At 46.5% G+C, this 23397-nt stretch overlaps 1 protein-coding gene and 1 pseudogene across 2 annotated transcripts in view; one reads left to right on the top strand and one right to left on the bottom strand.

Annotated features, from left to right (window-relative positions):
* Qki (QKI, KH domain containing RNA binding) overlaps window positions 1-23397 on the bottom strand; it is a 1257190-nt gene that overhangs the window by 1038007 nt on the left and 195786 nt on the right. The gene's annotated exons all lie outside the window — the stretch shown is intronic.
* On the top strand, window positions 9816-10369 carry LOC127204997 (peptidyl-prolyl cis-trans isomerase H-like; annotated as a pseudogene).

Genomic DNA, 23397 nt, shown 5'->3' with positions numbered 1-23397 from the left:
GTTCTGAAGACTCCTTCTCTTCTCTGGTCTCCCATGCTTGGCATATCACTTGCCTCCTCGGCAAAGGGACAGAGGGAAGAGTTAAGGGGCCCTGACATACAAGTGAGGAGGCAGGTGCATCTCTTGCCTTAAGCCTTGTAGTCTGGCCACAACTGTCTCAGGTGTTCCCCTAGGATCACACATCCCTGCTGTTCTTCTGTGGTTGGGGTTCTCGTAGATTGTGACCTTCCTCAGGGAAGGAATTATACACTACTCTTGAGCACTGTCTTCTATAACTCCCCACTTTCTTTATCAGTGCCCCACTACACCATCTAAGAGGCAACAAACATTAGCTGAACAAACACAAAAACACACACATTCATTTCTCATGTTAGAGAGACAGTGCAGTAAGTAGGTTCCTGGTACTATCCACTTCGGGTAAGACAGAACTTGAAGGATGGGTCTTCCAACAACCTTGCACCACAAATGGATCTTGTTAATCTTATGACGGTGACCTCAGATGTCATATAACTATGGGAGCCCGTGAGTCTGGGTACTCAATGTGAGCCACAATGACGTTAGAAATGCTCACCACCATCATGACAGCTTACTATGGAGGATATCCAACGATGGCTGAACATGAAGTCCGAAAGGGGTGGCTGGTGTGAGCTGTGGGGTAGTTGTTTGAACAACAGCTGTGAGAATGAATTTCTTGTATGCTAAAGCATCTGATGCCCCACTATGCCGAGCATAGGAACCCTGCAAGCATCTCTAGTCAATACGTCACAGTATTGGCCAGCACAGAAAGCTTCAGGGAGCTCCTCCGCCCCACCCAATCTTAAATTAGACATGGGCAGTGCTCTAACAGTTTAGGGAGGGATTGAAAATGGAAGAAAGCATCTAAACACTTTGCATTAGGCATGAGCCATCCTTCAAAACCAACTTTGCTTTGCATTTAGGTTTCCTGCTAAAACAAACTAGCAAACAAGCGCCCAGGCTAATTCTAAATATTCAGAATTTGCTTTTCATTTCTTCTCCAAACAGGTGCAGAGGTTTCTTCCCTCAGCTCGTTTTAGCTTAGGCTCACTCGATGGCAAACATTCCCTCAGGGGCAGCAGACAAGAAGGTATTTGTGTAAGGGGTGACGAGAGGGCTCTTGTGGAGCATCAGAACAAGCCATGGGCAGCTGCCCTCCAGCTGGGCAGAGGGCAGGAGGCCAGGATCTGAGCAGATGGAGGGGGCTCACACACAGAACCATGCAGATCACTTCCACAGTCCACCACTGAGAGTCACAGGAACATCTGCCTCTTTTCCACTAAGGAACAACTATTACCATTTCTTTACTCCTGGAATAATTTCTTGTGTAAGGAGGGAGTTCAGCCCACTAGCCCCATCAGTCTCAGCTATGTGACAGGCATGGCTATGACCTGCCTGCCCTGAAGTAGTGAACGCTCACATACTATCAGTAGGATATGAATGTCATATGTGTGTGTATGTGCTTACGGAGAGGGCTTGGAGCATCAGGCTGATGGGGTTGTGCCTAAGACAGATCATGCTTATGGGGGAAGCCTTTCCGCAACAAGAATACGTATTTTATAGTGTTATATCTACTTACTGATCCAGTTTTTAATTCAAATTTCCACCTATCAGCTTATGGTACTCATAGACAAGGTCTGTCTTATGTGTCATCACTTAAGTCACAGAGACATTGGGTCATCTTGAAGTGTATTTTCACAAACCGTGGGAAATTACCGAGTTGTATGGGCCTCCGCCGTCATGTCCAGTGACTTGTCATGCCTCCTGACACTTTGAATTGTGGAGCTCTGGAAATTATCAACTTTGCCTGAGGCCTGAAACAGCATGAAGAAGAAGAAAGAAGTCTTTCCTGCAACTCCATGATGCTGTGGGATCTAGGAGAGGCTCCCAGCAAGCGCCCAGTGACAGCAGGCAGCAGAGAACTATGGGAGGAGGAAGGGCGACATGATGCTCCACCACAGCACATGGAGCTGAAGTCTCTTCAGACCCCGCCACCCTTGAGTGGCAACTTGGAGAAGTGTCATCCAACAGGGAGGCCTCAGGGAGGCCCCAGGAACTAGATCAGTAAGATCGCCCCAAAGCCGAAGAGCAGTGTCCATTGGCTGGTTAGGTAACCAGGTGGCTTCTACCACTGCTTTGACACCACAGCCTTGAGCCTGTGTAGCCAATCAGACCCTTCCACTGGCTACCTAAACATTAACTTCTGAACCAAGGTAACCCTCAAGCTGTTTTCACAGAGGGGAGGGAAAAGAGAGTCTCAGGGGGGAGATGGTGAACTTCCTGCTTTGTGGGAGGTTAGGGCACCAGAAATTAGCTATAAAGGAAAAGGAATGTGGCCATGTTACAATGCAGGCTGCAGAGCAAATCCTAAGAACTCCACACATAAGCATGTCTCTTTTACATTTCTTTCTTACATGTGTGTGTGAGTGTGTGTGTGTGTGTGTGCATATGTGTGTATGTGTGTGAGAGTGTGGGCATGTGTGTGAGTGTGTGGGCATATGTGTGAGTGTGTGAGCATGTGTGTGAGTGTGTGAGCATGTGTGTGAGTGTGTGTGTGCATGTGTGTGAGTGTGTGTGTGTGTGTGTAAATGTTACTGTATGTGTGGGTACATGTGGAAGGTGCATGTCTATGTGCCTGTTAAGGCCTGAGACTAATTTGGGGTACCTTCCTCAATCATTGTCCACCTTACTCAATGAAGCAGGGTCTCTCAACTCTCCAGTACGATAGTCGAGGTAGTCTGCTATCCAGAGATTCCCTATCTCTACATCCCGAGTACTGGAACAAAGGCCAGATATACCATCCACCCAGCACATATATGGCTTCTGTGGATCCGCCCTCATGCTTTATCCATCAGGCCATCCTCCCAAGCCCTGCCATGTTACTTTTAAAAAAACAAACTAAATGTGCATTATTCAGAGATGGAATAAATAAGCACAATATTTTGGAATATATCTTTTAGCAATTTTTACAATTATTGAGAGAGAGAAAGAGTGGGAAAGAGGGAGGGAGGGTGGGGGAGGGAGAGATGGAGTGAGAGAGAGGGAGGGAGGAAAGAAGGGAGGGAGGGATGGAGGGAGGGAAAGAGTACTTGGGAGAGAGAGCCCATGGGGGAATTGGTTCTCTACTGCCACAGTCAGTGCAGTCCTGGGGATTGAACACTGATTTCCAAGCTTGGCAGCAAGCATCTTTACCCACCAAGGCATTACCCTGGCCCCAGAGTGTGCTTGAGCTGCCCCTGGGTGGAGGCAAGTAGCTCGCTCTCAGGTGATAATGATGCATCCTGTGCTGGCCTTGTGCCTCAAACACAAGCTTACGTCAGAGCTCAGGGTCTGTTTGAAGACACTTTTCAGTCTTCATTCCCAAGGACAGAGGTCTTTGTCCCACCTCACGCATGTTGCTGCGATCAGCCCCTGACTTCTTTCTGCCTCCCCACTTCCATGCCAAATGATGAAAGAAGAGGTGTCAGTCTCTATGGACTGGTTGATGTCTTCAAAGAGACCTCGCTGGCTTCAGGTTCCCACACCAGAGGAAGTTTCCTGCCAGTTTAACCCCAGTGAATATGGTCCCAGTGTTGTCTGGGCAGTTGTACGGTACCTTCAGATCCCAGCTGCAGAGTCTGCCATCCGTCTAGGCAAGCCTATTGAAATGGACCCCACAGGAAACCTTTCTCATAGGGGCCCTTGCTTGGATCAGGAAACACCGATATACCCCTTGCTCCAAAGCCTTGTAGACATGCAAGACCTCCCAGGCACATCCCTGCTTTGCCTGGGGCCCGCTTCATCTTTCTCAGAATGATCTGGGCAACAGTCCTCCGCACTCTGTTTCATAAAAGTCTCATCGGAAGAGACAGCTGGAAATCCCCCTCACTATCCTAGAGACCAGGAGAGGGGCACCCGGGACAACCCCTCTCAAGAGAGGAATGGAAGGACATGGGGACTTAGAGGGACAAGAATATCCCCAAACAGTAGCTTAGGGTCTTCTGGATCAGACATAGCCCACCAGCATTTTCCAAACACCTCTCAACAGAAACACTCACAATGTCACATAACGCCTCCTAGACCTTCTGCCTGGTTTTGAATCCATTTGCCAAGTTCCCACCTACAAAGCTCACGCCAGTATCTGCCTCCTTCTCACCCCCACGTCTGACATTCACACTCCTGGTTCTTCCATCCCGGTCACACACATTAACAATTTTAACAAGATCCGGAAGCATTATTCTGACTCTACATTTATTTCCAAACATACTATCTATTCAGCTTATTGATGAGTAATCGCTGTACTTGACGTGATTAAGCCAGAAGTTATTGTACTTAATAGTTGAAATGGCTGGCATTGACTTATTCTATGTATAGGTGTGTGTGTGTGTGTGTGTGTGTGTGTGTGTGTGTGTGTGTGGCCTGTGTGTGTGACGGTGTGTGGTATGATGTATATGACATGTGTGTGATGTATGTGCAGGTATGAGTGTGTCTGAGTGTGGATGCATGCGTGCCATGACGTGTATATTGTGTGTGATGTGTGAGTGCAGACACATACACACAATGATGTAATATGTACGTATCTGTGTGATATGTATGCGTGTGTATGAGAGAATGGATGCATGCATACCATGACATGCATGTTGTGTTTGATGTGTGTCCATGTGGGTGTGGATGCACACATGCCATGGTACACATGTGAAGTGCAAAGGACAAGCTCAGGTGTCAGTCTTTTTCTTCTTCCTTGCTGTGCACAGCTTTGTAATTTAGACTAATGGCATGGTGAGTTTCCACAATTCTCCCTTCTCTGGTTCCCATCTGCTGATCGGGTCCTGCTGGGGTTACATGCATGTGGGCTGCTGCATCTGGCGTTCACAGGAGGTCTGAGCATCTAAACTCAGGTTGTCAGGCAAGTGCTGTGTAGCAAGTGCTCTACTGTAGGTGTCTTTATTTTATCTGGTTTATTTGGATTCTTATATTTCTACTTCCCTTCCAACATTATCCATCCTAATACCTTCCAACACTCCAACACCAGGAAGGAGAGAAAGACGGTTAGTGGGGAGACAGGCCATAGGTCTCTTTAATACTTCCAGCTGGTTAGAGTTGGTGGGTTCTTTGGGGTAATACAATCTCAGCCATCAGGATATGTAACGTAACAGTCCAGCAAACCAGCAACGGCAAACACAGCAGAAGGATGAACCAGCAACAGCACCACGGGGAACAGCCACAGCCTTCTTTCTCTGAGTTTTCTTTTTTAGCTCTCTCTCCTGGCTCTGGCATTTATTCCCTCTCCACAGTCCTCAGAATCAAGCTATCTGTAGCTAACAAAGATTGCACCCCCCCCCCCTTAGGGCCTGCACAAGGCAAATAGTTTGCTGCTGTGGACAATCTAAAACAGCCCCATTTCCCACACCTGGGATTAAAGCAAAAACATGTTTGCATAACACAACTGAGTTTTTAAAAATGTCAAAACTTCCTCTACACTTTACCCACTAAACCATCTTCCCCACACAACTCTTAGGTGCCACGCTTGTGTGCTTCATGGCTGTGAGGAGTTTTGTTGTGTACTCAAGACCTGAGAAACACAGTCAGGCTTGAATTCCAGTGGACTATAGCATTGACCTCAGAGCCATCGCCAAAGCTCCAACAAACGTCGTGAGTTGTTCAGCCTTGTAGGGTTTGGAGAGTAAAGAGACCTAAAACAGGGATTTGTGATTTGGGCCTTCTCATTATGGATTATGTATGGAGGTTCATCGTATGAGAAAATATCTAGAAGATGCTATTTGCAAAGATGTGTACAGTGGTATGAAATAATATTTGCAGGTGCATGAATAAGTTATGAAAGTAACATCAAACACCAGCACCTAAAGATTCCATAGAAAGTATCAACAAAACAGGAGAATGAGTCAGGGGTATAATTAGGTGGCATAGCACATGCTTACTTACTTCATGTAAAGTCCTAGGTTCAATACCTACCCGATACTAATCTTACGGATTAATTAAAATAAAAATTCACTTTCTCGACTATACTGTGTTTTCTTCAAGTCAAATACTATTGTACAGGTCTGGGGCCATGTCTCAGAGGTACGGCTGACATGTAATGTGCACATCACAAAGCTACAGGAATGGCATCTGCTTTTATGGTTCTAAGTGATCAGGAGTGAATGCAGACTCCAGCTGATTGTTCTTACTGGCTCTGCAGCTTTAACACAGTAGCCCTGGGTTTAGAAATATTTTAGCTAAAAAGCAGACACTTTAGAAATGTCTGTGTAGTTTTCTTTAGAGTTGTACAAAAGAAAGCACACACACACACACACACACACACACACACACACACACACACACACACAGTTTGCAATCCAGAGTTCTCAGTCTCAGACGGAGGCTTAAGTCTCTGCTTGGTGGAGCGTCTGTCTCCAAGGCAACAGGAGTGTCCTGTCGTCCAGGAATCAGAAGGAATGTCTTCTCCTGGGACAGCAACAAGGGTGACTCTTGCTTCCTCACACCCAGCAACTGTCCATCAAAGAGATTCAACAATGACATCGCTCAAAAGCTCCTTAGAAAACATGAGGTGGGCTCAAGTCGCTCTGTGCTATGATTTCTAGGGGTAATCTTGCCTCAATATTTCACAAAATGTCACCAAAGTAACGCATAACAGATTTCCCACAGTTGGTACAATGGCCACTTTCAATCAGAGCACTCTGTTTACTCACTAGGGACTATGCTGTGTGTGTCAGAAGGTCCAGCAGCCTTCCTGGCACCTACTTACTCAACGCCAATAGCAACCACCACCCTCCCCTCCCCCATACTTCTGACAACTTAAATCTCTCCAGACATTGTGTAATGTCCCCCTGGGAGACCAAATGGCTCCAAGTGAGAACCGCTGACACCCATGCACCACCTGGGACACAGATGCGACTCAATCGTTTTAACCCATGATTGCTGTTGGCTATATATTGCCAAGGTGCTCCCAGCCCAGATGCAGAGCCTGGAAAGGTAGAAGCATAGGACGTGGGCTTTGCACATTGGTTGCTCAACGTCAAATTCAGACTATTGCCTGTACCAGCTGCCTCTCTCGCTGTTCATCGAAGAAGCGGAAACAGCAACAATACCTGCCTTGCACAGTAGCGATAAGTACTGACCACTCGTTCTAAATAAAAAAGACTTTCAACATAGTATTGGCTTTTAGTTTCTCTAAACTTAGGAGAAAGAAAATATCAGGAACCCACTTCCAAGAACCAATAGAATGAAATCATTCGAGTGTGTGTGTGTGTGTGTGTGTGTGTGTGTGTGTGTGTGTATGAGAGAGAGAGAGGGGGGCGGATATGTTATGTTCAGCAGCTCCAAGCTACATTACCCATGCTGTATTAAGATGTCAAGTGCATTTTGGGGGCTTCATCTCTAATAAATCAGACAAACTAAATTTGTTTTCTTTCAGCTCAGAAACGTACCACACCTCCTTAAGCTCTAGATAGCCCCCACACCTGCTCCTTTAAAGCTTTTTTCCCCCTTCAGTTAATTTTGTAGTTTAAGAGGTTTTAATGGACCACATTCAGTTTTTAGATTTTCGTTTTCTAAAGAAGATTCAACAAAGATGGAAAGTGGGCTGGGGAGGTGGCTCAGTGAGTAGAGCACTTGATTGCAGGTGTGGGAGCCTGGGTCTGGATTCCCAGCATGCTCATAAAGCCTGGCACAGTCCCAGACTCCTAAGGCAAGATGGAGACAGGTGGGTCCCTGACCTTCAGAGACCAGACACCTTGGCATACGCAGCGGCAAACAAGGGGCCCTGTCTCAAGCAAGATGGAGGGTGAAGACAGATGCCTGAGATAGTCCTTACACTTTATACCTCCACATCTACACCTGCTCATCATGGCATGTGAGTACCCACAGTGACACACATGAACACGCGCGTGCACACACACACACACACACACACACACACACACACACACACACACGAAGAAAAATACAATAGGAAAAAAAAAAACCAATCTGTGCTTTGAAAGCAAATGCTAGTCCTTAAAACACTTTTATATCTGTTTCCCTCTTTAAAAAAACAGATGAATGATCCAGGGGTGGTGGCACACACCTTTAATCCCAGCACTTAGGGAGACAGAGGCAGGAGGATCTCTGTGACTTCAAGGCCAATCTGGTCTACAAAGTAAGCTCAGGACAGCCAAGGCTACACAGAGAAACCCTGTCTTGGGAAAACAAAAAAACAAAAAAGAAAACAAAAATCAGATAGATATGCAATGGTCACCTGACTGACTTCTCAGATGGATGTGTAATGGTCACCTGACTTCTCAGTTTGACCCAAGTCATCCCACAAACCCCAGAACACAGGGGCGTAATGGGAACCCACTGGTGCCGCATAACAGCTACGACAGCTCTGGTTTAAGGTCATCTGCTTTGGTGTCTGAATGAGTGGCTCCATTTGTGGGCTTATATGTTTGAATGCTTGGTCCCCAGTTGGTGGAACTATTCAGGAAGGATTGGCCTTGTTGAAGGAGGCGTGTCGCTGAGGGTGGGCTTCCAGGTTTCAAATTCCAAAACACTCCAAGTAGCTTTCCCTCTGCCGTAAGGCTGTTGTCTCAGCGTGTGAGCTGTCAGCTACTGTTTCAGCACTGTGGCTGCCTGCTGCCATGCTCCCTGCCACATGACTCACAGGCCGAAACTGTGAGCAAGCTCCCAACTAAATACTATCTTTTGCCTTAGACATGGTGCTCTGTCATAGCAATAGAAAAGGAACCAGAATCACCATAAATACATAGGCAGGCACAGTGGCCCATGCCTGTAATCCCAGCACTCTAGGAGGCAGAAGCAGGTGGATCTCTGTGAGTTTGAGGCCGACCTGGTCTACAAAGCTTGTCCAGGACAGCCAAGGCTACACAGAGAAACTCTGTCTGAAAACAAAATAAGCAAGCAAACAAAAACCTCCACCATAAATAGACCTGTCTGGGAAGTGTTGAGAAGTGGTCTAGCAGAGGTATGTTGCCATAAGGACATGAGGCCTCATCACTGCAACCACCTTGGGGCAAGACAGACCTCCTTCCTCCTCAACGTGGTGCAGCCTTGAATGAAGCCGCTCAGCTTCGTGACTGGACAGTATCCCCAAGACTTGCTCAACCAGTGCCACTGAGCCTTGAAGGTCTGTACCTAGAGGGCCATCTGGCTGGAAGGAAAGATCTGTGCTGAGAACCAGTGTGCAGGGCCAACTGAGTCAGTTCTGCCACCTGAACCCTCCATCCCTCTTGAGCCCTCCATCCCTCGTGGCTCAGAGAGAGTCTGATGCTGAGCCGCTCCTCTGCCTTCCTCTGTCACCCAGATCATCTCTACAACTAGCCATGCATTGTCACAATGCTTCACTGGGACCCCCACCCCCACCCCAAGCTCTCCACGGTGCACTGAACAGATAGCTTGAATGGTTTGATTGACAACCCCCCCTTTTTTTTTATTTTAAAGGGGCATATTAACATCACTCTAGGCTAAACTGCTCTTTAGCTCCCAGAGAAATCTGTCAGGTGTTCTGGGTAATTTAATGTTTTCCTGGCAGAATCCTCTAAATGTGAAAATAGCCACTGTCCTTCAGAACAGAGCAACTGCACGGTAGAGATTGAATTGGTGACTTCCGGCACTCAGAACAGTTGTGTCAAACATCACGCCAGAGAAAACAATGGAAAAGATGCCACAAGGAAGCTTGGGAACCAAGACCTAGGGAGCTCCTGCGCATCTGCAGCACGCAAAGGAAGGAGCTCTCCATGCCAGGTCTCCACTCATGGGTTAAGAACACCTTTCTGGGATCCTTCTACTTGTGGGCCAAAGCTATGGCGGTAGCAAATTCAAGTCCAGTCAACCCGGTGGTCTTTTTTGATGCCAGCACTGGCGGCCAGGAAGCTGGTGGCATGAAGATCGAGCTGTTTGCAGACATGGTGCCTGAGTGGGCAGAGAACTTCAGGCAGTTCTGCCCTGGAGAGTTCAGAAAAGATGGTGTTCCCACGGGATACAAAGGAAGCACCTTCCGCAGGGTCGTAAAGGAATTCATGATTCGGGGTGGAGATGTGTTCATGGAGATGGTACTGCAGTCGCCAGTATTTACCGGGGCCCATTTGCAGATAAACAGTTTTTTTTTTTAATATTATTGATTTATTAAACACAGACGCTCGGCCCCAGGCCTGCTTTCCATGGCCAACAGGGGTCCCGGTACAGTCACTGTCGTTGGCTCTTCATCACGTGTTCAAGAGGGATTGGCTGGATGGGAAGCATGCAGTCTTTGGGGAAACCACTGGTGGACTTCTAGTGGAAGATGGAGAGTGCTACCACAGGCCGCATCAATAGGCCCAAACTGCCAGTGGTAATCTCACAGCGTGGGGGAATGTAAACTAGACCAAGACTGAGCCGTGTCTTCTGCTGTTTGGGTGACATTCTCCCTTGAGTCTGAAAAGCTGACCTGGCCTCTGTGTTTGCTTCGCTACCTCCACAGGTGTCATCCAGGACCCGGAAGTATCACGATCAGAACTAAGATTCTGTTTAAAGTTTCAACTGTAAATAAAGTATTTTTTTTTTAACGTTTAAAAAAAGAACACCTTTGTCCTGGGTGAGAGGGAGCTGTGACAACCCTTGAGGAATGTCTGAATTTTTCCCATGTGAAGCACTGGCATCTGCTGGGTCGGGCTGACCTTGTGTATGAAGGAGATCACCTCGGCGCTCCGGCCAGGGCTCCCGATGTGATCCTGAACTGCTGTGACCTATGGCATTGCAGCCCTGTCTGGGAAAGACTATGTCTTCAGCCCCGACAACGGAGTACAAGAAAAGGCTTTATACGCTCCTTTGGCCTTGGCTTCCTCGCCTATAATATGGAAATTGTCTAAAAGGCAGAGTGGAGAAGTTGCCTGGGGTTCCCTCCTCAAGCTGAACCACAAATTTTACAAGGAGAAAAAGAGGAGGCACTTTCTTTCTCCAGGTATGCTTGCGTCTAGAGCTCAGGCTCCACTATCCTCTAAAATCTAGATTAGGAGATTTTCTAGGTTAGGTTAACTGAGGTGGAGGGACTGCCCACGCCGAGTGGCTCCCACGCCTGCCTCTATGCTCACATTGGTGCTGCACAAAAGGAGAAAGCAAGCTAAGGGCAAGCATCCACTGATCTCGACTTCATGACTGTAGATGTGATGTGACCACCTGCCTCAAACACCCCTGCTATGTCTTCCTCCCACAGTGTGCTATATACCCCCAAACTGTGAGTGAAAATACACCTTGCTCCGGTGAGATGCTCTTTTAGGACACTTTACCCCAACAGAGAAAAATGATTGCGATAGCATGCATGTGAGACAAGAGAATCAAAAACATATGGTGTCCTCTAGTTTACCAGAAGACTTTGGAGCTAAATGTCAAATCAAAATTTCCAATGCCACTCCCGGAAATTCCATATGAGAGGCCCCTGAACAGGCTCACACACCTTCTCTATCCTGAGCCAGAAACTTAACCAAAGCAGTCTCCACTGAACCATGGTCAAAGAAAGACTGTGCATGTGTCGTCTCTTTGCCATCCCACCTCTGCCACCAGCTAACTGCAGAGAACAAGCTCAGCAAGCCTGTCTGTCTGTTTGCTTGGCTAGTTGATTGACTTGTTTGCAAGTTGATTAAATAGTTGGTTAGTTAGTTTGGGTAATTTGGATGGTTGATTTTTACAAAAGGGCGAAGTCGAGGGAGAATATTACGATTTCTCTTTCGGGCTGGGAGCATAGTATGGTTGGGAGACCAACCATAGATGTGCAAAAAAAAAAAAAAAAAAAAAAAAAACCCAAAACCCAGGTTCAATCCCCAGCACCAAATAAAACCAGTAGTAATACACTGCTGTAATCCCAGCATTCCAGAGGTAGAGGCAATGGGCTTAGAAGTCCAAGCCTTCTGGAGTGCTGGGATCATAGGCCTGTGCCACCCTGCGTGGCTCAGGAAATGCAACTTTTAAAGGTAGTTTTAAGAATTAGCAGAGGAAGCAATGGATTTGGGGATAGCATTTTCACACATATTCTTTGTCCCTTCTCCCGCTCCATTCTCTCTCCTCTCCCCCAGACTTGGCTCACTAGGCCGCCTCCTGTTCCAGTAACCAACCAGAATACTTTTGTATGACAGATATTGCATTAACCCCCCAATCCTACCCAAAGACCTCTTCTTCCCTTGCCATGGTGGCCCAATCTAGCTTCACGGCCCATATTCCCCCACACAGCCAGTGTTTACCCAGGAGCATGAGCACTGTTGGTCAAGAACAAGCACGCTGAGTTGCTGGATAACACAAAGGTTACCTGCTAGCCACCACAACGCTAACAGCTCCCAACTCTGTTCTCCAACGGTCTTCAAAACACTCACCGACTTGTCCAAAACAGAGCAAGCAGGAGGTCCCTGCCCTGTCCGTCCCCTTTAGGGAGGCCTGTGAAAGGCCTTTAATTACCCCACACAAACCCCTTGGCCCACGTCCAATTGACAGCCTCGCCATGCTAACACACTGCCGTCGTCTTAGGGCTCAGTAAGTAGAGGCACCAGACTGCCTGGGTCTAAGCTCTAACACTGCTATGAAGCGCTAGTCCTGTGTCAGCGGGTAAGCTAAGCGGCTGCTGAGTACCCTGGGCAACACATTGAGACCCTCAATTTAGGAAGAGAACGGAATAGGAGGGGATGGGAAGAGAGGAGGAGAGGGCAGCAGAGGGGAAAGAAGAGGAGAGAAGGGAAGGGGAAGGGAAAGAGGGGAGGGAAGGGGAGGAGAGGGGAGGAGAGGGGGGATAAAGAAAAGAAATGTACAGATAAGGGAGATGGCTTCATCCTGTCAGTCATGAAAGGTCTTGGGAGAGGTGACTTCTGTGCTAATGAGCAAAAGGGCAAGATTGCATAGGTGGGGAAATGCAGGGCTGACAACTCGGGAAGGGCTACAGAGGCAAAATGACACAAAAGCCCAAAACTTGGCCAGTAAGAAAGAAAATTTGCAACTGGAAACCTTCAACTCCAGACACTGGACATTGTCAGCTCACTTAAGAGACAATCTATTTACCTCCCTGAGCCTTTGTGTTTGTGTATAAATCCGAAAACATGTCCCCACAACCACACAGCATGTCTGGGGATTAAAAACACCTCTATTTGTGGTGTTGCCCGAGGAGTTTTATCTCTTCCACAGGCCAGCATTGTTGGAGCAACAGACACCACAGCTAGTTCCTCACAGTTAAAAAAAGAAAAAAGAAAAAAATTATTAAAAAAAAAAAAAAGAAAAGAAAAAAGAAAGTTCTACCACACTTGCAGAGCTGAAGGATCTTATCTTACAAATTGTGTAACTAGAAAGCAGTGGCTTTGCCTTTTGTACTAGAGATACAGTGGAATTAAGGGCTTCGAGAGTGCAAAGCCTTCATGAATAATGTAGAATCTCCTAGTCCGAGCAAATACTAGCTTCACCTTTCCTGTGCCAATATTGGCCTCTGACATTTGAGGAGCGCTTACCGGAGCGGAGTGCTCCTGGGGCCAAAGCCATCCTCAGGCACACGCGCTGGGTTTGCAGCTGCTCATGGATCTGTGCACTGGAAACTCTAGAATCAGTTTGTTCTTAATATGATAAGTTCTGTACGTGATGCAATTTAAATTATTAAGTACACAGTGTCGACTGCAAACATCCCAGATTGTAGTTCCTGGAGGTTTTCAGGACAAACTCACTGGGATGGAACAACAATTATGGTCTTTTTATGAGTGAGGTCATAAAGGTCATAAAGGTCATACAGGACAGGTCACTTCTCAGGAAAGGGGGACTTGGGTTGAGATGCTGGCTCTGGCCCAAGTCTATGTACTTCTCCACAAAGTAGTCTGTAACACTGTTCCTTAAGAGAGTGATAGAAACATCTGGGCTAGGGATAAGAGTATATGAAGCACTTTCCACATAAGCATGGGGACATGAGTTAAAATTCACAGAATCTGAAAAAAAAAAAAGCTTGACACATTACACAGGAGTCATTGGCAACAATCTCAGCGTTCTCGACAGCAAAGGGGGAGGTAGAGATAGGTGGACCTCAGAAGCTCAAGGACAAGCTCAGAGGTCAGCACATGGGTAGGCAAACAACAGAGGTGAAAACAGACATCAGAGGTTGTCCTGACCCCTTCACACCCATATACCCATGCCACATGTAAACATACTTCCCACATCTCAACTCTCTCTCTCTCTCTCTCTCTCTCTCTCTCTCTCTCTCTCTCTCTCTCTCTCTCTCTCTCTCTCTCTCTCAGATACACACACATAGAGAGACTGCACATGCGCACACCCAAGAGCTGCCACAGTCTCTTGACCACATGCTCAGAAAAGGCCAGTACGTCGGGTGTGTCCCTGACCAGTTTGAAGGTTCCATTCTCAACTTGAATCTTGACTAGTGGTTAACATTCTACCCACCTGCAAAAGACGGGAGACTCCTCCAGTGCCAACAGCCTGCCCAAGTGTCCAGGCGGGTCTGCAGTCACACACAGGCCTCAAGGAGCAGTGGGACGGGCCACACCCCATATGGGAGGAACGGTCCCAGGAACATGGGAAAGATTTCAGATTCTGAATAAACACTGATCATGTATGAGGTGGTCATTTCACCCTAAAGGTGCACAGAGCCTCCCATGCCCCGGAGCAGACCCCTGGGCTAATTGCTTTTCTTGGTACTATGGAAAAATACCTCCCAATACACAACTTCCAGGACGGAGGACTTGTTCTTGAGGAAGGTGGGTGTGGCTCCTCGCTGTGGCAGCAGGTACCTTCTCCCATCAGGATATACAGAGAGATCTGTGCTGTTGCCCAGCCAGCTTTCTTCTGTCTCCTTTGTACTCAGTCTGGGACCATGGCTCATAGAATGGTGCTGCCCCACACTCAAGCAGAAGGGTTCCCTCCTCAGCTCATCCTCCCTGCAAACATGCTCACAGACATACTCAGAGGTGTGTCTCCTAGGTGACTCCAAGTGCAGCCAAGCTGGCAATGAAGATGGGCCATCACACTCAGCGCAGAGCACAGAGAAGGGGAGTCCGCTGAGTCTGAGCCACACTCAAAAGAGAAGATGCACATAGGCCTGCAGTGGGTGCTGCTGACCCAGCTGTGGACACTGCTCCCTGGGTTGAAGGACCCAGGAGTCTGCAAAGACTGGGGCTGCTCTCGTCACTTAGGAAGAGAGAATTTACCGGTGCAGGAGGAAAAGCAGAACAAAAGAGTCCAAACAGAAACCAGTGTCTCACAAGGATCAAGGTTTTCAGGCCGGGAGGGGGGAGGATGGAGTGGTTATGTAGAAAATAAATTAACATGGTAAACCTATGTATGGATTAAAATCCACATAAACCATCATTTAGTTTACACTGAATAGCATGTGATGATTAAGTGAAAACACACTTAAAATCACAGCAGAGCATGCAGCATTTTATTTTCGGATTCAGCACAATCAAAAAGAGGCTCTTTTGATGCTGAGACTCACAGCCAAACATTAGGTGGATCACGGGGAACCCTTGTGAAAGAGGGTGGGGGATGAAGATAGAAGGACCTGGAGGGGACAGCAGCTCCACAAAAAGACCAACAGAGCCAACTAACCAGGGCCCAGAGGGGGCTTGCTGAGACTGAAGCACCAACCAAGGACCATGCAGGGACTGGACCCAGGCCCCCTACACAGATATAGCCGAGGGCAGCTTTGTCTTCATGTGGGTCGCCTAGTAAGGGGCACTGGGGCTGTCTCTGGATTCTGTTGCCTGCTTTCCAATCAGGACTCCCTGGAGGGCATACCTTGCCTGGCAGAAGTGGAAGAAGATGTGCTCAGTCCTGATGTGACTTGATGAACTGGGGTGGGTTGTTGGGGCAGGATCCCCTTTTTTGAGTTGTAAGGGAGGGGTGGGGCAAGAGGGGAGGAGAGTGGGACAAATAAGAGAGAAGGAAGGGCCTATGATAGAGATGCAAAGTAAATAAATAAAAATACAATTTAAAAAGAGGCTCTGAAAACTCCATCAGAGTATTTTTAGTCAGCACTTCTGAGAACCCCTCCCCTTGATGTATTGAAACTGGTCTTCTCTGTGAACTTGGTACCCAGCACCTGATAGCAGCATCTCCTTCAAGGGCTTTGTGTGAGATCTCAAGAGTTCTGTGTCACTTTTTCATCATCTTCACACAATCCTGCCTCTACTGTGATACTTGCAATTTTGATCGGCAAGTGTTTGCGTACATTTGATGGCTGTGCCTGGTGCAGCAGACAATGACAAAGAAGGAAGGGGTCTGTGGAAAGGACCCTTCTCATCTTCCCCTACAGATCCATGGCTATGCCTGTCTCCACTGCTGCCATGCGGTTCTCTGGCCCGAATTCAGGCTCGCAATGTGTTCATGGTGTCCCATCCTGAGGTCCCCCAGCATAGGTGCTCTAGGGAAACTGCAGTCAAACTATTCGGGCCAGATGTCCGTACCCTCCAGTAGGTCCCAGGACTCCCCACTTGCACTAAAATAACCAATGGTACTCATCAGAAGCCTCCAAATAGAAAAAAATGATTAAAACTAATATAGAAAAACTCACCTTTAATTCTTTTTATAGTTAACCTCACAGGAATTAAGAGGAAAGCCTGACATTTTGAAAGTGAAGACAGCCTTGAACAGAAAGAAGTAACGGCTAAGGCTGAGAGATGTAGTGTCTGGCAATGTCTGGGGCTGTGGAAGAAAAGCAGAGGGCCAACCCACAGATTTATGGAAGGGCCGAGACTGGCTCAGAGACCACCGCATAATGAACACAGGACCCTCGGGAAATAACAGCCTCGTGAAGGAGAGGGTATGAAGAGTCTTAGTATTGATTCTGGGTCTTTTTTTAAACATTTATTTAGTTGTGGGGGAGCTTGCCACAGCAGGTGTGTGGAGGTCAGAGAATAGCTTTCAGGAATCCATCCTCCCATGCACCATGTTGGCTTCAGGGATCAAAAGCAAGTCGTCTGACTTGACAGCTAGTACCTTTACCCACTGAGCCATCTTGCTGACCCTTTGGACTGATTCTTAAAGAAGGGGGCACGGAAAATAAGTCACAAGGATTTCTAACTAGATATCGGTCCTCACTGTGTTTATGGCCATGACTTCCACCACGGTGTAGCCCCTATGTCTCCTGTCCTTTGTGTCTACAAGCCCTAGTCACAACCTTAAACTTAGACCTCAAATAACTTCTCCATTATAAATTCAAGTATATGTCTTACAATTTAAAATCCAGAAACATCTGCAAGGATAAAAAAAAAAAAAAAAAAAAAGCTCACACGAGTAAAACATAACCGTCAGTAGCATCAAGAGAAAATCCACAAAGCAGTCATCAGAGTCACCAACCACAAAAGACAAAATGCACGCACATAGCTGATGACAGAGAAGATCACAAACACGTGCTGCAGAACTACTGGGCAACCATGAAGGTGTGAAACATGAGCAAGTGGGCCTGCTTAAAAAAATGCAAAATGAAAAGAGCAAAGGGGTGAATGAAAATTTAAAGTTAAACAAGAAAAGGTGAGTTAGGACCACATATTTGGCACCTCTAAAGAGAGAATTGTAAGCTGAGTGGTAGATTTCAGTATTAAGAAAGAAAAGGAAACATTAGGAACTGAGAAGGAACAAAAGTGACATGAAGGAGTGGGGCCTAGCAGGTGTTAGAGGAAATGAGTGAAGGCAAAGACGGCCGAGATGAAGAAGCAGCTGAGGAGATACTAGCTTGGAACTCTTACATTAATCTTCAGATTCAGGAAGACCAAGAAGTCCCAAACAAACAAAAATAATGGGTACACCACAGAAAGACAGGGGAGGAGAGAGGGAGGGAAGGAGAGAGGGAGGGAGGGAAAGAACTGATTTTGGTTTGGTTTAGCTTGGCTTGCCTTGGTTTGGGTTTTAACATTTATTTGTGGGGCGCATGTCCTTGCGACAGCAGGTGTGTGGATGGCAGAGAACAACTTTCAGTAGTCCGTTCTTATCATGTGTCATTTTGACTTCAAGGATCAAACTGTCCTTCTAAAGATCCGTGACAACGCTCATCTCTGCTGACTTGTTCTCCAACATGGAGTTAACACCGAGGAAGCCCATAATGGGCACTAAGGTCCTCCAAAAGGTCCTAAACTGTAGAGTTCTCTAGTTTGAAGTCAGGTACAACATGAACTCAAGTGTTCATGGTGTGCCACAATGAGGTCCCCCAGTATACATACATACACATATTATATATGATGTCTATGTTCATGTATATTTCTATATATATGTGTATGTCATGTACATACACACACAGACACACACACACACACACACACACACACATATATATATATATATGTATATATATATATATATATATAAAACATTGGAGAAAACAGTATTGATTGTCAACATTAAGTCTTCTAAGGTGTAGGAGATGTTTGTCTTGCAAACATGAGAACCCAAGTTTGATCTCCTAGAACTCACGTTAAAAAAAAGCTGGTTGTGGGGTTGGCAAGATGACCTATCAGATAAAATGCTTTCCACACAAACACGTTTTTTTTTTTTTTTTAAATACACAGAAACATGATAAAGAGAACTCACTCCTGCAGTGGTCCTCTGAAACACACACACATACGCACACACACAACCACCACCACCACCAATAATAATGATAATAGTAAATTGATACTTGAAAGAAAAGAAAAGCCAGATGTGGTGATGCACACCTGCATTTCCAGTGCTGGGAAGGCAGAGCTAGGCAGAACCCTGGAGCTAGCTGGCCAGCCAACCCAGCCTGCTTGGTGAGTTCCAGGAGCCAACAAGAGACCCTGTAAAAAAAAAAATTAGCCACATGGATCTAAGAAAAGGCATCTGAGATTGTCTTCTGGGTTCAACATGAACATACACATTTGGCCCCCAGCCACTCATATGTGTGCTTACCTACATGAACACACACATGCATACAATGTGAACATACACGCACATAGCATTTTAAAGTTTTAAATTTTTTAAGAAGAAATTAAGTTTAAATTTTGTTGACTGGAGTATATTTATGCTTTTGAAGAAATTACTATAAGATAATACAGTGATTCACAAATTAACAATGAGCCAACAATACGATTGGATAAAATATAAACTATTTATAAATATTAAATTTCAATAAATATGACATCATGTGTGCTATTCAATACATAATGTGTAGTGGTAGGCCAGGAACCCCCTTCATAACAAAATGGGAGAAGAAGCCCAGAAGTAGAGTCAGTTTACCAAAATGTCTTCCACTTTAATACAAAATATTCCCTTGACTTGCCACGGTCTGAAACCCACAGCTAAGGTCTAGCATCCAAAAATATCCTCTAATCAGTTGCCCACTTCGCACTATGTCACCTGCCTCCTGACCTCATTCAAGGGCCTCTCCATTTGTGAACTTTCATCTAGACCTTGCTCAGTCCCTTCTTTTGAAGACTTCCCTTGTGGATGGCATTGGCCTTAGCATCAGGCCATTCTCAAGGATTCTCGGAGCTCTGACAGCTCAAAGTCGCCTTACCTAGCCCACTCAACAGTGCAAGGGTGCTTCCATAAGACCCATGGGTGCCCGTGGCAGCAGTCTGAACTCCCTGTTTAATTTGAACAGTGCAACATAAGAAGAAAGAATGCTGGAAGGTCAAATGTCACTGTAAGCCCCAACTCCCCTCCTCTAACTCTCCAGTTCCTGTTTCCTCTTCCACTAGTGTCCTCCTTTCTCCCTCACCCAATGAACAAGAGACAGACAGACAGACAAGAACTCCCATGCTGCACACACAGAATTTATTTTTCCACTGACTGAAGCTGGGAGCTGACTGTGCACACCTGTAAGAGCTGGTCACCACAGGTGTAGTAAGAGCCCATGTGTACAAAAAAAAAAAAAAAATCACTGCATTTGGGTGACAACATGGGGTTTTACAAGCCTACGGATACGTTAATTATTTACAAAAAGTCATTCAGTTGCACCTGCAGTCAAAACAGAAGCATATTAAATAAAATTTATGATGTGCATATGATTTCCACTCTTTTATCACCTATTTGTTTTCTTAAAATAATTATGTTAAAAGGTGCTCCCTCAGGTAATAAATCCTTGTGTTTAACTTAACTTCCATTACACCCATCCTAACCGGGCTCCTGTGCAATAAAACCCAAGCTCATCTGACGTGTTTGCAGAGCACTTTATCCAAAGAGTCCCGGAGGCTTTCCGGGCTTCATTCTACCTGAGGGAACGGAGTAAATTATTCACGTTACAGAGAGCTGTGAATAATGCTTGCTGGCTACTCCAGTCAGCTACCTCAACCAGCACGAACTAAGCCAGGCTCTTGCAGCTGTGCTTAGGCCAAGAGCCATTTGTAAGCGTGCCAGGACCAAGAGAGGCTAAGCCTACTTTCCCCACGTGGTCTCTCATCCGTCGTCGCCTCACCTTCATTCCCACACCAGAGAAGGAAAAAGAACAAGTCCAAATAAAAGTGTCTAAAGAAAGCTGTATTTGTATATGCAAAGTATAGTGACCTAGGTGGGGTCGGGGCGACAGTAAAATGCCTAAGAAAAGGAAGGTAGGCAGGCAGGAAGGGTGGAGGAATGGGAGGTAGGTCTCTTGGAAGGACCCACTGAGAAAGCCCATGAGTACCTTTCTATTGGGTGACGTTTCTCAGAGGAGCAACCAGAAGCACAAGATCATGTGCTTCAAGTATGTGTGTCACATGCTTTGAGCACAGTCACTCTCCTTGCTTCTACCTGTCCTTTCCTGACGGTTACTCTTCTATCTCACGTCATTTTTCAATATTCTGCATATGAGAGCCCAGGAGATGTGGTGCTTGCCTTTTTGAGACCGATGTAACATTATAATTTTCTGTGTGATGCGTTTTCCTTCAAACAGCATAATTTTTATTCTTATCACCGCTGAATACTGCTCCATTGTGTGCACACCCACACTTTCCTGCCCGTTGTTCGGTGGACATGCCTTAATAGACACAAGTGTGCAGCTATTGCTGCTGTGTGCTGTGTTTACGACACAGCAGACAGGTAAAGAGACAGCCTACAAAATGCGTGAAAAAAAATCTTTGCCTACTGTTAATTCAACAGAGGATTTATGTCCAGAATATATAAACAGCTGAATATATTAAACATCTAAAGAATGGATAATTCACTCTATAGTTGGGAAAATGAGCCGATTAGATAGGTGTGTGTGTGCACGCAGACACACACGTGTGTGAGATGATCATTACTGTGGGTATTGTGCACATGTGTATGTTTGTGGAGGTCAGAGGTTGATGTCGCTTATTCTTCCTTAACTGCTCTCTGCTTCTAGCTTTGAACAAGGTCTCTCACTAACCCTGAAACTCATTAATTTGGCTGGACTGTCCAACCAATGAGCTTCAGGGATCCCCTGTCATTCCATCCCACATCCCCTACCCCCTCTCATGCGCATTAGCAAGCACTAGAGTGACTGACGGTCACACACCACCGTACTGACGTTCTGAATGTGATTCTTCTCATCCATGCTTGCACACAGGCACTTTCCTGCATGAGCCAACGACCAGCCCAACACTTTCCAAGAAGGGAACTATAAATGCCTGATAAACACATGAATTGTCCCATTTTTATGCTCAAGGAAAATGAAAGTAGAAGAAATATACCATTTATCTGCATTTGTTTCTAGAAGCTTTGGCATCAACCTCCCCAGATGCATCTACCCAGCCAACACCACTCATGACCTTTCAACATTGTAATCCCTAAGCAAAGGTGTGTGGTAGCCGACCTTCTCAGCTCCATATCCCAGGGAAGAGTCCTCAAGTGAGGATGTGCCCCGTCAGACAGGCCTGTGGGTGCGTCTATGAGACATGTTCTTGGTTGCTAATGAGTCTAGAAGGATTCCCTCCACTGTGGGAGGTGCCATTCCTCTGTAGGTGGCCTAGGTTGCCACAGAACCTGAGGCTGAAGCAAGCCCATACACAGCATCCCCCTGTGGTTTCTATGTCAAGCCTCCTCCCTGAGCTCCTGGCTTGGCTTCCTTGGGTAATGGAAGGTATACTGTAAGCTGAAATAAACCTTGTTCCTCACGAGTTGCTTCAGGTCATGGTGTTTATCACAGCAACAGAAAGGAAACTAAAACAGCTTGGGAAGCAGGCACGGCCCTGCCAGAAGCCAGGCCCTCAGGCACAGCTTCTCTTGGTGGACCCTCCCACAAGGCGCCTCCTGAGAGCAAACCACCCAATCCTTCATTTATCATTTGGGGCACATGCTTACCCCAAATATTCTCTTTAATGCTAACATTGCTTTCACCCTAGTAGCAAATACACACAGAGCTGCAGAGAGGACTTTCATAGATTCCAAATCGATGCACCAAGCACCTTCATGGCACTCCCACGCCCATCAATCCAGCAAGTTTCCTGCTGTATAGACGCCAAATCGATAAAAATATACACCTCCAAATACCTATAAAATAGAGTGCAATAGAGCAGGCACCATGGGCCTACAAGAAGCAATTATACTGTACAATTACAGGGTGAGATACAAGCGGCAAATAGTCATCTTAACTGCCCATGAGAGATTATGGGATGTTTCAAGCTAACTTGCCTCCCCTTGTCTTCTGAAGGAAAGCCAGTAGCAGGAAGTGTATTCATGTCCTTCATTCATACATTCTGCCATTGTCACAACAGAAATGCTTAGCACTAAACAGGATGAAAGGACTGGCTCAAAGGTGTGCTTAGAGCTGGGCCTCCACTGGGGCCATGGGGATGAGGGCAAGCTTTCAGAGAGACCAGACCACATCCTTTCTCCAAGACCCACAGAGTGGGTTGTGCCATGAAGCCCGGAGGCCTTACGTTATTATCTATCCCACATAAGAGGAAGGCTGCTTCACTGTGACTCACAGGACTGCTACCAATCCCAGGCATTTCCCTCAGGCCCTGCAACTTCTGTGGTTAGAGACTTCTTGAGCATGACCTGAGCTACCAGACCTCACATCTGGTAAAAGTCACCTTCAGCAGCATGAGGCAGGTCACCTGTGCTCTAGTCACAACTCCTATGGCCAAAAGGAAAGGACAGGGCAAAATGGAAAGAGGGAAGGGCGAGAGTGTGGGGGGAGGACTGAGGGGCAAAAACATGAAAGGGAGGGAAGAAAGAAGAGAACAGGAAGAGAAGAGAGAAGAGGGGAGGGAGAGGGAAGGGAAGAAAAGACAGGAGGGGAGGGGAGGGGACAGAGATGGGGGAGGAAGCATGACACGCTACTTGGAAATCATTTTCACCTATACCAGGTGTTGCAATCATATTAACATTATAAAGGATTCCTGTATCATCCATGTTGAGGTCACACTTTCATTCTGATGAGACCCTCAATGGCTTAGGCTTAAGTTCTGCAGGCTGAGTCTTGAAAAGGGCCATAGCCGCCTGTAAAAGTGGAGGAATGACAACAAAAGCTCAATGCTCTCT

This window comes from Acomys russatus, chromosome 21 (genome assembly GCF_903995435.1).
Source record: "Acomys russatus chromosome 21, mAcoRus1.1, whole genome shotgun sequence".
Taxonomy (NCBI): domain Eukaryota; kingdom Metazoa; phylum Chordata; class Mammalia; order Rodentia; family Muridae; genus Acomys; species Acomys russatus.
Note: the sequence above shows the minus strand (reverse complement) of the source record. Positions and strands in the feature narration are given on the sequence as shown.